Source organism: Cygnus olor, chromosome 2 (genome assembly GCF_009769625.2).
Source record: "Cygnus olor isolate bCygOlo1 chromosome 2, bCygOlo1.pri.v2, whole genome shotgun sequence".
In the NCBI taxonomy this organism is placed as follows: domain Eukaryota; kingdom Metazoa; phylum Chordata; class Aves; order Anseriformes; family Anatidae; genus Cygnus; species Cygnus olor.
In genome coordinates this window covers 93627210-93639758 of record NC_049170.1, presented here as the reverse complement: position 1 = coordinate 93639758, position 12549 = coordinate 93627210, and the positions used below count along the sequence as shown (strand labels likewise).

Genomic DNA, 12549 nt, shown 5'->3' with positions numbered 1-12549 from the left:
CATTTTATACAAGCAGTGTCATGACTTATGGCTGACCCTAATGTTTCTGCATGACTTACGTGAAAGTGGAATATGACTTATGACTTAGTGAAACCAGAATGGTCCATGGATCTATAAAAGTTAACTGATGGGAAGGTGATGCACAGATAATTTTTTCTTGCCAAACCTGGGACTTAAGACACTATTTAAGTTGTTCAGCATAACTGTTCCATGGAGAGAAAGTGATAGATTGGAGATGAGTGGCTGATGGGAAGTCCAGATTGAGCTTTTGGACTATTTGGACATATGGGTCCTTATTAGGACATACGGGTCCTTAAAGTCATTTTCCACCTCCCTTTAGAATTTGCTATTAAAGCACTGCTCCAATGATATGCTTTAAACAAATACCTGAAGTGCTGCTTCCTCCAATGTGTTGAAGACCACATAAATCTCTCACAGCTTGGATTTAAGTTTGGGATTTTTTCCTACAGATTCTCCTAGATTCCAATTATTTAATACAAACCTCAGTCTTTCAACTGAAGGTTTGTAAGTATTACTTTTGAATTTTCCCGCTTGTTTTTCTCAGGAAGCCAATGCATAGTGCTGTGACTAATGCTACTATATTGCAAGATCATGAGAAAGAAGGATCTACATGATGCCTGGCTAACTCACGCGTATGCTCACCAAGGCAAATTGAGAAAACAAGAGATAAGCAGAAGAGAATTTGGTAAAAAACAAGATGAAAAGGAAGAATAAAGACATCGCATTGTTTATATCTTTTAAAATTAAGTAGGTGAGACCTAGAAGTTGGAAGATGAGAATACCAGTGTACTGAATGGAGAAGAGAGTCAAATGCTGCAGAAGCAATAGAACACACTGTGAGTATTCAGAGGCAGCCTTGTTTGGTAAGGAGCACATGAGACAGAGTACATGAAACAGAAGTGAGAAAATCTCTGGTTCATGGAACTTGTACAAAAGCAGTTTGTGACAAAGAGAAGGAGAAGAATAATGAATGTCTGGGCAAGACATATTTCAGGTCTCACTGGATAAATACCAAAGTGGTAAAGAGCAACAGTACTCAGACAAAAACAATTCTCCCATTTAAACAATAAATCTGGAGAGGCAAGATTGTTCTTCACTCAGATAGTCCCCATCCTGAATTTGTTCATTTTATTGTTCTAGGAGTTTTACGCTTACTGGTTTATGTATGTAGCTTTTTTTTTTTTTTCTCTCTAAATTGACAGGATCATTTCAAATTCTAATCCTGTCCTCCAATGTCTTTGCATCTGTTCCAGTTTGGTGTCAGCTGTAGATTTAATGGGCTTACTCTCTGTGCTATTATCCAACATTGTAATGACAATATTGAATCATACTAAATTAAAGACAGGCTCCTGAAGAGCCCAATTTGATAAATCTCTCCAGTTTGACAGTGAGCCACTGATAGTTATTCTCAGAGTGGTTTTCCAACCAGTTATGCTCACCAAACAGTAGTATCATCTAGTTTATCTTTTCATGGCTTACTTATGAAAATGTCATGTGCAACAATATCAAAAGCCTTACCAGAGTCAGCATGTGTGACATGCTTCCCCTCATTCACAAGTCCTGTTAACTTTTCATACAAAGAAATTAGGTTAGTTTGATGTGATTTGTTTTTAATGAATCAGTGTTGGCTGCCTCTCATCTTATTCTTATTTGAAGGTACTTAGAAGTGTCTGATTATTTATTGTTGCTGTTTTCCAGAAATTGGAGTTTTACATCACATTTGTTTACTTAATTTGGACAAGTATAAATTAATATATTTATGGTAATATATATTTGGACAAGTATATATTAGTATGTTTATGGTAATATGGCTGAAAATAAAGCTTGCCTTTCTCTAGTGCTACTCAAAATAGAAATAAGCTCTACACCTTTGTAGTCATAAATATATTCAATGCCGCCTTAGTAATTTTATATACCCTACCAACTAGTTTCTTTGCTCTTATGTTTTTCTGAAAGTTCAAGGTTATGGAAATGGTAACACTCTGTCCACCTTGCAAAGTTCTTGGATGCTTTTGATGATTTTCACACCCTTTATTTTCACAGATAATACCATTATCAGAAAGCAAAATAAAACAAAACAAAACAAAAAACCTATGTCCCTCTTTGCTTTTCTATTTTTTTTTCATATATTTTTAAATGTATATATATATATTTCTTCTCCAGAAAACAGATGCTTTGGATGGACTGGTGCATTACAGTTCAACTTCTTTTTTTTTTTTTTTTAATTTGCTTTATGTGGGGACAAGTTGGAAAAGTTATGTCCTTTAGAGGCCAGAATCAATACTACCACTAGAGCAAAATGTGTAAATTGCACACTCCTTTCCTTTCAGCTTGTGTGACCCTCTGTACTGGGTTTTCAACAGCTCAGTTAAGGGGCCCCATTAAAGAGCAAAAGAGTAGTAAGCTCTCTCCCTTGAAACCCTGCAAAGACATTAATTTACAAATATTTGTTAATTACCTAGAGAAAATAGATGGTGTACACATATATGAAACTTGTATGGCTATGCGTTTTTTTGTTGCTGTTGTTGTTTTGTTTTGTGTCTTTTTGTTGTTGTTGTTGTTGTTGTTTTGTTTTCCTCGTATTGCTAAAATATCTGATTCCTGGTAAGGATAACTATAGTCTTGGAAAGCAGGCTATTACAAAGCAGATTCTTTGTATGCCCCATCATAAAACACACTTCATATTCTTTCCTGATTTATTTTAGAAAGCAATGATTGGAATTCTGGAAAAAAAAATATAGATGAAATTAACATTAATCTTAATAAATGCTATCATATTATATTATATGGAGAATAGAAACAACTATGCATACTTAGTACGTATTTGGCCAAAACAGACTTCCGAAGACAGAAGCCATAAATTGTTTTTCTTACTATAGGTGGAGGCTGCACAATTCGGATTACAAACATATAGTGATCTAGTTAAGAGAGAGAGAAAAAACAAACAAACAAACAAGCAAACAAAAAAACTCTCAAAATCTTAGCAGACATATCTAATTTTCAATGGTGTTTTAACAACAATATTCCAATTTACAGTTGGGACAGGGTAACTGTATACATTTGGACAGTCAGGCAGGCAGACATATGGCAGAAACCTAATCCTGTGATCACTTCCAAATAATCCTTTATACTGTGAGTAATGCTTACCACTGTGAAATATTATATCACACTTTTAGGTTTGTCTTGTGAAGCTGATGAAGAATATTTAATTCTTACATCAAAAGCAATACATATTTAAAAGCTTGCAGATTATAACATGTACTTTTCCCAATAAATCAGTGCATGTGAAATTCATGGTCCAGTTGGGAAACAGATAAATTTATGTGGCTTATCAATAGGCATGCTGACTTTGTATACATCATGCTAACAACTTAATAATATGAAACTTAAAAAGTTCTTAAAAACTTGTTTTGTTTTTAGAGCTGTGAGGCTGGGTGAAATCCATTCACGTTTCCACGTGTTGATATTCTAATTATTGGAACTTGCACATTTAGAGACTTGCATTGTATAAAGACAATATACTATATTGTCATATTAGTGCAATCTGAACTATTAAATGAAATGCCAAAATATATCTTCCCTCCTGTTATTTCACATTCATATATGAATACTTTGAACAAGGAGCTACATGCTCTGTTCACTTCTCTTTCTGTGTCTTCGCCCAAAACGTGAAAAATATCCACTGTTGTCCTATGACTATTGTGTTCTATTATGTTCCAAACCCCTCTGTACACAGCCTAAATAAATAAATAAGTAAATAAAGCAAAATAAACAGAAAGCCTACAATAAAGGAACAAACATGTGCCTAAAATCTTCAAGAAATAAAAATTCTCAACATTATGCATATGAAGAGTAACTTTAACAGCTATGGTTACAATTATACTGCTTTTTCTTATGTGGCAGTATCCATTTGGTGCTTTCTTCTATTTTGTAAATTCTGATGATATTGGTGCTGCTTCATGGGACTAGGAATGACTGGAGATCATTGTCATCTCTATGTTAACAGCAAATATTCATCACTAAACTCACATCATATATAAAGTTTCTCACGGTGTAAACATTTTTGATATATTTTGGCTCATGGTCATGTAGAACTCTATCTGGAATCTGCAGTCAGTGTTAGCATTATCAGTGGTCTTCATGGATGAGAATATTATTAAAGCCCATCCATCTCAATCACAGCTGACTAACTTCACTGGAACTCCTGACTCTTCTCAGTCATCAGCTCACTCCAAGGAAGGAGCCAATCATATATACATCTAAACACAGAAACTGGTGAGCCTTTGGAGACCATAATGCTATTCATCTGTTTCCATTTAGTTCTAAATTTAGACAGAGAATGGCTTTTCAATGTAAAATAATTTCAGGCAGCACTGTGAATTGCTGGTGGTTTTGCACTCACCTGCATGCATTCTTTGGCCATTTCTAGAGACAAATATCAGTTGTTCTACTCATTCTTTATGTAAATGTTATCTTTATTTTGCATTGGCAGACCATATTGTTTTTAAGAAAAATAATATGAAATGCCAGCTGCATGGGAATAAACTGTGGGTATTATAGAAACAATAGTTCCGAAACCAGAATCTCATGGCTACGCAAACATCACAACACGGCAAATTCTCCCAAAGGACAAACTGTGGAATCCAATAGAGGTATGACATTAAACAATAGTTACATATATTATTTTAAGATTCCTAAGAAGGCTCTTCAATATTAGAAATAGAAAGTATGTACTAGAGGTAGGCTGTATTTATTTTTTTTCAGACTTTTAAGCTCTCGCTTTGTAAGGTGGGAATGGAGATGGAAGAAGTTAGGACCAATAAGGAGAAAATATTATAGAACATTTTTGCAGTTTTTGCAGAAAATAAGTAAGCTTGAAAGGGTAATTGAAATCAGTGGCCAAAAAAAATAAATAAATAAAAAATACTGTCTACCTAAGAAATACTGTGCACTTTCAGACTTCATTTTCTGTGGCCTGGAGTGTCTCACCTGGGACCAGAATTTCATATATCTCAGCTCAGCTAAAACAGCTTTTTTGACATGCTGTGTTTGAAAATGGGAGCTCAGATGAGATGATGGTTGTTAATCACTGTCTTTGCCCTTGGAATATTAAATAAAAAGCAGTGGAGGGGAGAGAAGGAGAGAGAGAGAAGAAGGAAGAAGTGGAGAACACCTGTGCATTACAATTATAAGTATGTATGTATAAAATAGATTTCTCACAAGAGTACTAGAAACATAAATGTGTGATTCACTCTAGCAGCTGATCCTTATTTTGGATAAAAATGAACAATGGAGAAAATCTGAAATATAACTGTATTTCATATGAAGATAATTGAATGATGATTCTAGTTCCCAAATAGTTGATGATCTATGTTAAAGTATTGAGGTTACAAAGTCAAAAGCCAGAACACCAAATTAAGGTTTCTTTTTGAATTCTAGGTTAGATATTTTTACAAGAAAAAAAAAAAAAAAAAAAAAAAAAAAAAAAAGAGAGACTAATAGTAAGTTCACGTGCAAAAATTTTAAATCCTTTCCTTTCATTGTCAAAATATATATATATATTTGTAGTTTATATACATTAAACTTTAAAAAAATATATCCCTGAAGGATCATTTGCAAAAATTTCTTTTTCTGATTTCTAAATCCATAAAAGAATAAGGAAAGAAATTTCATGATGATATTTGACAAGAAAATGAGATAATTCAGAGAGAAACCAGGAACATAAATAAAACACTCTATCCTAATATTAGCTATCCATTTTGGTTTGTTAAATAAATTCATTCTGGGCCAGCCAGATGAGCTCATTCTCTCACAGAACCTGAACAAAACTGCAAAGAATAACCAGGACAGAATTGATGATGTAATATAAATTGACACCCCGTCCTCCCCCTCTGAAAGGAATAATAAATTTTATATCTATATATATATAATTTGTCACATGTAATTTTAGTCAGCAGTTTAGGGAAAAAAAAAAAAAAAAAGGCAGCAGTCTTCAATAACTTACAAACTTTTTATAAGTGACCTATTTGTCCATTTGCTATTGTATTTCCAGGGTTACTATAACTTTAGTTCCAGGGTCATAAACAGTAACTTTATATGCAGGTTTTATCCATAATGTATCATGCTTTCTTTCCATTATAGAAGAACCCCCAGAAAATGATACTTCTCTGCTAATCAGAAGGTGTATTTTGGGTATAGGCAGTTTAAGTGGCCTAAATAACTGTGGGTTTCACTCTGTGTTTGACTTCATTGAATATAGGATCAAATCTTAAGGGGACTCTTAATTTGTTGTATTCCTTTGCCTGCAACTTTGCTATATATAGTACTTTTGTTGTGGGTATTCATCAACATTGCAGTACACAGAAGCAGAAAGAACTTGCAGTATGATAGACATTAAAATATTTGCACAAATGGTAACATCTTAGGGAGCAAGAAAAAATAAAGTAAATGTCATATTATATACTGACACACTGAGATCACAGGAGGGGAAAAAGAAAAATTATCCAAAAAGTTAAAGTGCATCTTTTAATTTGCCTTTTGATAGGTACTGTTTGCATAGTTCTCTGAATCATGTAATTCTCTAACTGCAAATTCACTCATCTCTGAAGGCAAACTGTTACAATTCAACTTCCTTAAGAAGAAAAAAGGGAAAAGCTAGAGAATGTGCTTAATCTTTAGCTAGAAGTGCAGAAGGGCAATCATTTTAGTATCAGTACTTCTATATTCTGGATGGGAGATAATCACCCAATATACTTAAGTTCCTCATCTTCAGGTAGAAGCTGAGTCCATATGAGCCTGTTAGATTGAATCTGAAAAGCACTTCTGAGGAAACTGTCCAAGTTCTCTCCAGTTAACATGTGCTGATTCACATCACACAGAAGTCTCAGAGCATACAAACTGGAGTATACAAACTGCAATGAAACAAAACAGGACAATTTTCACTGTGAACACCTCATACCTGCTCTAGCTGTGTTGGAAGTTCAGTCCTTGGAAGCAAACTAGAGCTAATGTAAAGGAAATGCCCCCACACTATCTTTGCATCATGTGGGTGCTGGCTCTTCAACCTGATCCTGTCAGGTTGCACTACTTCATGATGAAATAGACACAGTCACCCCACACCTTTTATACAAGCTCCACCTACAATCCTGGGCAACAAAGTGACACTCCTGTCAGTATTCTGTTTCTGGTCTCTTAGTGAAACTGTTTGACAAAACTATTTGAAACTGTTATTTTCACTTTTTAAAAAGTACATAACCTTTTTATCAGTCATAAAAATTGTAAACTGTTAAAAAAAAAATAGTTTTTGTTACTTTGAATGGTATGAAAGGTCCTGCACTTAGTCTAGTTTTAGTAATTCCTTCTTATTTTCCCCTCATTTAGTAAAAGTGAGAAAAAAAAAAAAAAAAAAAAAAAACGAAAGAAAAAGCTGTGGACTTCAAAAGACACTTTCAATCTTTAAGTATTTTTAGAACCCATTTACACCATAAAAATAAAAATAAATATTAAAAGTAAAAGGGAAGGTCATATTATTTATTTTTAAATAATCATATTTATAAATAGGTCATATTTTAAATAGGTCATATTTATTTATTTTTTCTTTTAAAGCTTACCTGAAAGTAGGAAAGACATACTAATGTTGGGGTAAGCACCAGAGAATTTTAAAGCAAGCCATTTCAAATTAATCATCCTTTGCATCTTTTTGAAAATATATATATATATTTTAATTTTTAAGCTAAATTGAAAAAAAAAAAAAAAAAGTGTTCTCTTCATATCCTCAAGAAACCCTTTATTCAATGAAAAAAAGTTGAAAGAAATGTGAACTGTTTTTTCTATTTTCTCATTTGGTTTCCTTTTTTTTTTTCTTTTTTTTTGTAATTTTACATGGTTTTTCAGGTAATCACTGGCTTATTTTTCTAACTCGTTTCAGTAGATCAATTGATCAATTATAAGTGATTCTGGTTATCAATGCATGATTTGGACAAGTTATACCTGGATTCAAGTCATCAGTTAACTTTTTCACAGAAAAGTTTTGATACCTATAAACTTTCCCATCAGAAAATGAAAGGAAATGTGCTGTTATGTACTCCAGCTGTTGAAAATGCTTGATAGCTTGAAAGATCAACAAGTTTGCACAAATACAAATACAGAGCTTGTAAATGCTTCTGCAGACTGTTGAAAGTCAAAGCCCTTTGTTTGGCCTTGAATTGAAGCCAAAACCGCATGCTCTTCATACACTTCAAATTCTGTTGTCATTCTAGAAAGGGGAAAAAAGGAAAAAAAAAAAAAAAAAAAAAAAAAAAAAAGCATTTGAGCTGTAAATGTAATCAATAGTTTAGCCTGTCACTGGGGAGAACTAGAGTGATTTTTCTACTATGTCCTTGAACTGGAATGCTATGTCATCAGGTGCATCTGTTACTCTTCATTGGATAGTCATTTGGCTTAAGCTCAAATTGGTAAACTTCTGAATTGATTCAGGACACCTTTTAAGTCTTGTAACACTCATGTCTTGTTTTGCAAATCCCCATAAGTGAAGAAAAAGCTTTCTTGTTTTTGCTGCCCTTATATTTTGAATGAATTTTATGTTTTATCTCTGTTTCTTTGTCTCAGTTTATGCCCACCACTACATTTTTTGAACAGCTTCTTTCTGATAATATTTGAAAAACAAACAAAAAAAACGACAAAATAAAAACATCACATTTCTAGTGGTCATGTTCCTGCTCCCTGGGAAAGCTGAAATACTTAGTATCTCTGTGATTTTGCTTTTTATTGACTTTTCGTGATAATTTCCCCAAATATATGATACTCCATTTTAAAATAAAATATTATTTTTTCACTTTTATCCCCTGAAAAAAAGAGAGATGCCTTAGTTCTGCTATGTTTAATGTACAAATACAAAACAGTTTAAAACTAAAAATCTTTCAACTTTTAAGTTCTGATGAACAATGTTCTAATTTTCAAAAAACTTTCAGAAAAAAAATTACCTTCTTTGCCTTCTCATTTACTTTTCATAGAATCATAGAATGGCTTGAGTTGGAAGGGACATTAAAGATCATCTAGTTACATCCCCCCTGCCACAGGCAGGGATGCCACCCCCTAGATCTGGTTGCCCAGGGCCTTATCCAACCTGGTCTTGAAAACCTCCAGGGATGGGGCATCCACAGCCTCTCTGGGCAGCCTGTTCCGGCCTCAGTTCTCTGAGAGAACAATTTCCTCCTAACTTCTAATCTAGATCTCTCCCCCTCTTTTAGTTTAAAACCATTCTGCCTTGTCCTGTCACTGTCTGCCCAAGCAAAAAGTTGCTCTCCATGCTTTTTATAAGCCCCCTTTAAGTATTGAAAAGCTGCAATGAAGTCACCCTGGAGCCTTCTCTTCTTCAGGCTGAACAGCCCCAGCTCTCTCAGCCTTTCTTCATAGGGGAGATTCTCCAGCCCTTTGATCATCCTCGTGGCCCTCTGGACTCACTCTAATAGGTGCGTGCCTGTCTTATACTGGGGACCCCAGAGCTGAATACTTTACTCTAGGTGGGGTCCCATGACAGCAGGGCAGAGAGGCAGAATCACCTCCCCTGACCTGCTGGCCATGCTTCTTTTATGCAGCCCAGGATATGGTTGGCTTTCTGGGATGCAAGTACACATTGCTGGCTCATGTTGAACGTCTCATCAACCAACATACCCAAGTATTTCTCCTCAGAGCTGCTGTCAACCCATTCTCCACCCAGACTGTATTTGTGCTTGGGATTGCCCCAGCACAGGCACAGGATGTTGCACTTGATCTTGTTGAACTTCATAAGGTTCACACAGGCCCACCTCTCAAAGCTGTCAAGGTTCCTCTAGATGGCATCCCTTCCCTCTGGCTTGTCAACCTCACCACAGTTTGGTGTCATTGGAAAACTTGCTGAAGGTGCACTCAGTCCCACTGTCCATGTTGCTGACAGAGATGTTAAACAGTGCGGTCACAATACCGAACCCTGAGGAATGCTGCTCATCACTGGTCTCCACCTGGACATTGAGTTGTTGACTACAACTCTAAGTGCAATGATCCAGCCAATTCCTTACCCCCTGAGTGGTCCATCCATCAAATCCATGTCACTGCAGTTTTTAATAAGGGAAAGGGTTTTGGATTTTGTTTTTCCAGAAAATTATCATCCATTACCCATGTTAACCATTCCACTCTATTAATCTAGAACACCATGAACACACTAGGAGATGTATCCAAAAAAGAAGCAATATATTAGAGGCATAAACACTCTTGATACCACTAGATTTGAGGATATCAAACAGAAAACAGGTGGTTTTCCCTTTGAAAATGAGGACTCTTGAGAGAGCATGTGAAAGAAACAACAGCAGACAGGGAGAAAAGAGACAATATGAAAACCATAAAGGAATTTAAAAACAGTAACAAATAACAGTATGTTTCCTGCCCTTTGCACTGCTGTTGTCTCAGAGAAATGAACGGATGAACAAATAAATACATCCCAATGTTAGCCTGTTCTCTGTATTCTGACCTTTTATTTCCAACTATAAAGGAGTGCAACTGTAAAGGAGTCAAAACACTCAGTTTCCCCTTCTTACTCCCAAGGGTTATTGTTTTGACAGTATCTGCAAGCAAAGAGCTATGATAACTTTATATTTTCATGAAAGAATATGTAACCAGGCAACATATGAAGAATCAGTTTGCAAATTGCACTCCTCTGCACAAAATAACTTTAAAAAGTTATTTTATAAACTTTTATAAACTATTAGATTTTACTAATCTGTCTAATTTAAATTTAAAAAATAAAGTTCTGAAAAACAATGTTTTTAAAATGAGACTCTGCAGTACTCAGAGTAGTAGACATTAGACTCTTCCTTTGGCTGTGGTTACCCATAGATGGAGGTAATGGCTTTGGTGTTATTTGCAATAGTGCGGACCTTCATCTCAAAAAAAAAAAAAAAAAAAAAAAAAGTAGTTAAAAATCTATGAAGATGAAACATTTGAGAATGTCATGTAACAATTTTGAGAAAGGTGGAAAAATGACATTGTCTGAAATAGTTAATAAGCTTTATTGTGTATAGATCGAATAATCAAAATTATCCATTGGGAAGGGAACAATATGTGTGTACTTTTCCTATAAATTTTGCTATTAGAGCATTTTTATTCATTATTTTAAACATAGGGACTTCTAAAAGAACAATTTACCCCCTTTTGACTTCATTTGTAGTGTGTCCACTAAAATGTCTGGAGAGATCGAGTCATGTACACTTATAAAACTTACAAACTAAAATGTCTATTATTGTGGATGGAAATAGCTATTATTAGTTTTTGTTTTGTTTGTTTGTTTAAAAAAATCAGAACTGATACTAGCCTCTTGATCAAAGGTAGCCAGCAGTGTCTCTAGTATATGCCAAACACTAACTTTAAAAAAACACTCCCCAGTAATCCAGAAATTTGAACTGTTATTCAAGACAGGATTACTGTGACTTTAGCACAAATCTAGTTAATTAGAGTATAGATAGCAAAATCAAGTAATGTACATTTCTTTCTTTGCTGTTATACATTCCATTAAAAAATGTATAAATATATGTCAACTTTTTTCTTGTCAAACGGCAGAGGGATGATTTGGAAATAGTGATAAGTACTTTCACCTTTATGTGACCCCAGCTAGTGAGATTTGAATGTCCTGATCCATGCTGTCTTCAAGACAGTAATCCTACCTGTGTCTTCATGTGGATGTGATCCTGGTACAAGGATCAATGACAACTCGCTGACCTAGGTCACTGATTTCTCCTGAAATAAAACTATGGCTACCGGTAAAGGAAATCTATCCCTGTCTTTTTGTTTAGCAGTTCCATTGGTAATAAAAATTGTACAACGATTAAAAGCAATGATTGTATCTGCTGTGCTCTGCATGGGTACCTCTTCATGCATTAGTAATACAGGTATTCAATAAAACCCTCATCTGCTTTCAGCTGACAATTGTTTAACGTTTCTTTACACAGCAGCTCATGTTCTTTTTGCAGTATGACAAGCTTAATGGAGATGTTGTGAAATGCTTTCATTGAAGATCTTCTTTAATTATAGATGTCCTGCATGACAAGTTCTTCTTTAGCATATGTTTCTTCACTCCAAGAACATCAGTTTAAGTCAGTGATCAAAGTGTAGTTGAGAGAAACTCAATATATTAATAAAATCCAACCTTGCTCTGCATGAACCACCACCCACCACCTGAAATTCAGCCCCTGTTTACCTGAATCAATCAGTATATTTAAAAATGACATTCATACCAGGCACAGCCTATTGGATTACCATAGAAATCAAAACTAACTTCAAATCACTTTCCTGTTACTTACTACATGCTACAAGAATAGCTTGGCTACTCTTTCAGTCCTTCTCTTATGACTATTCCCATTTCTGCATTTTACAGCTGTGTTTTTACTGGGAAGAGAATGACCATTTGTAATTGATCACTTTGATTGAAATTTCAAAATTTCAGTTAAAATATTTTGTAATATATCTCCATTCATTTGGCTCCTCACAATCTTCTTTTCT

The 12549-nt window shown here is 34.6% G+C and overlaps 1 long non-coding RNA gene across 13 annotated transcripts in view; it reads left to right on the top strand.

Annotated features, from left to right (window-relative positions):
- The window catches only part of LOC121065940, a 101180-nt gene that overhangs the window by 38945 nt on the left and 49686 nt on the right, over nt 1-12549 (top strand). For 9 of the 13 annotated variants that reach the window (XR_005817421.1, XR_005817414.1, XR_005817415.1 and 6 more), the window contains one exon: nt 566-1886. This is a non-coding gene — a long non-coding RNA (uncharacterized LOC121065940). Of the gene's footprint in view, nt 1-565; nt 1887-12549 lie in introns of those variants that run through there. The other 4 variants (XR_005817420.1, XR_005817418.1, XR_005817413.1 and 1 more) reach the window with 1 other exon arrangement.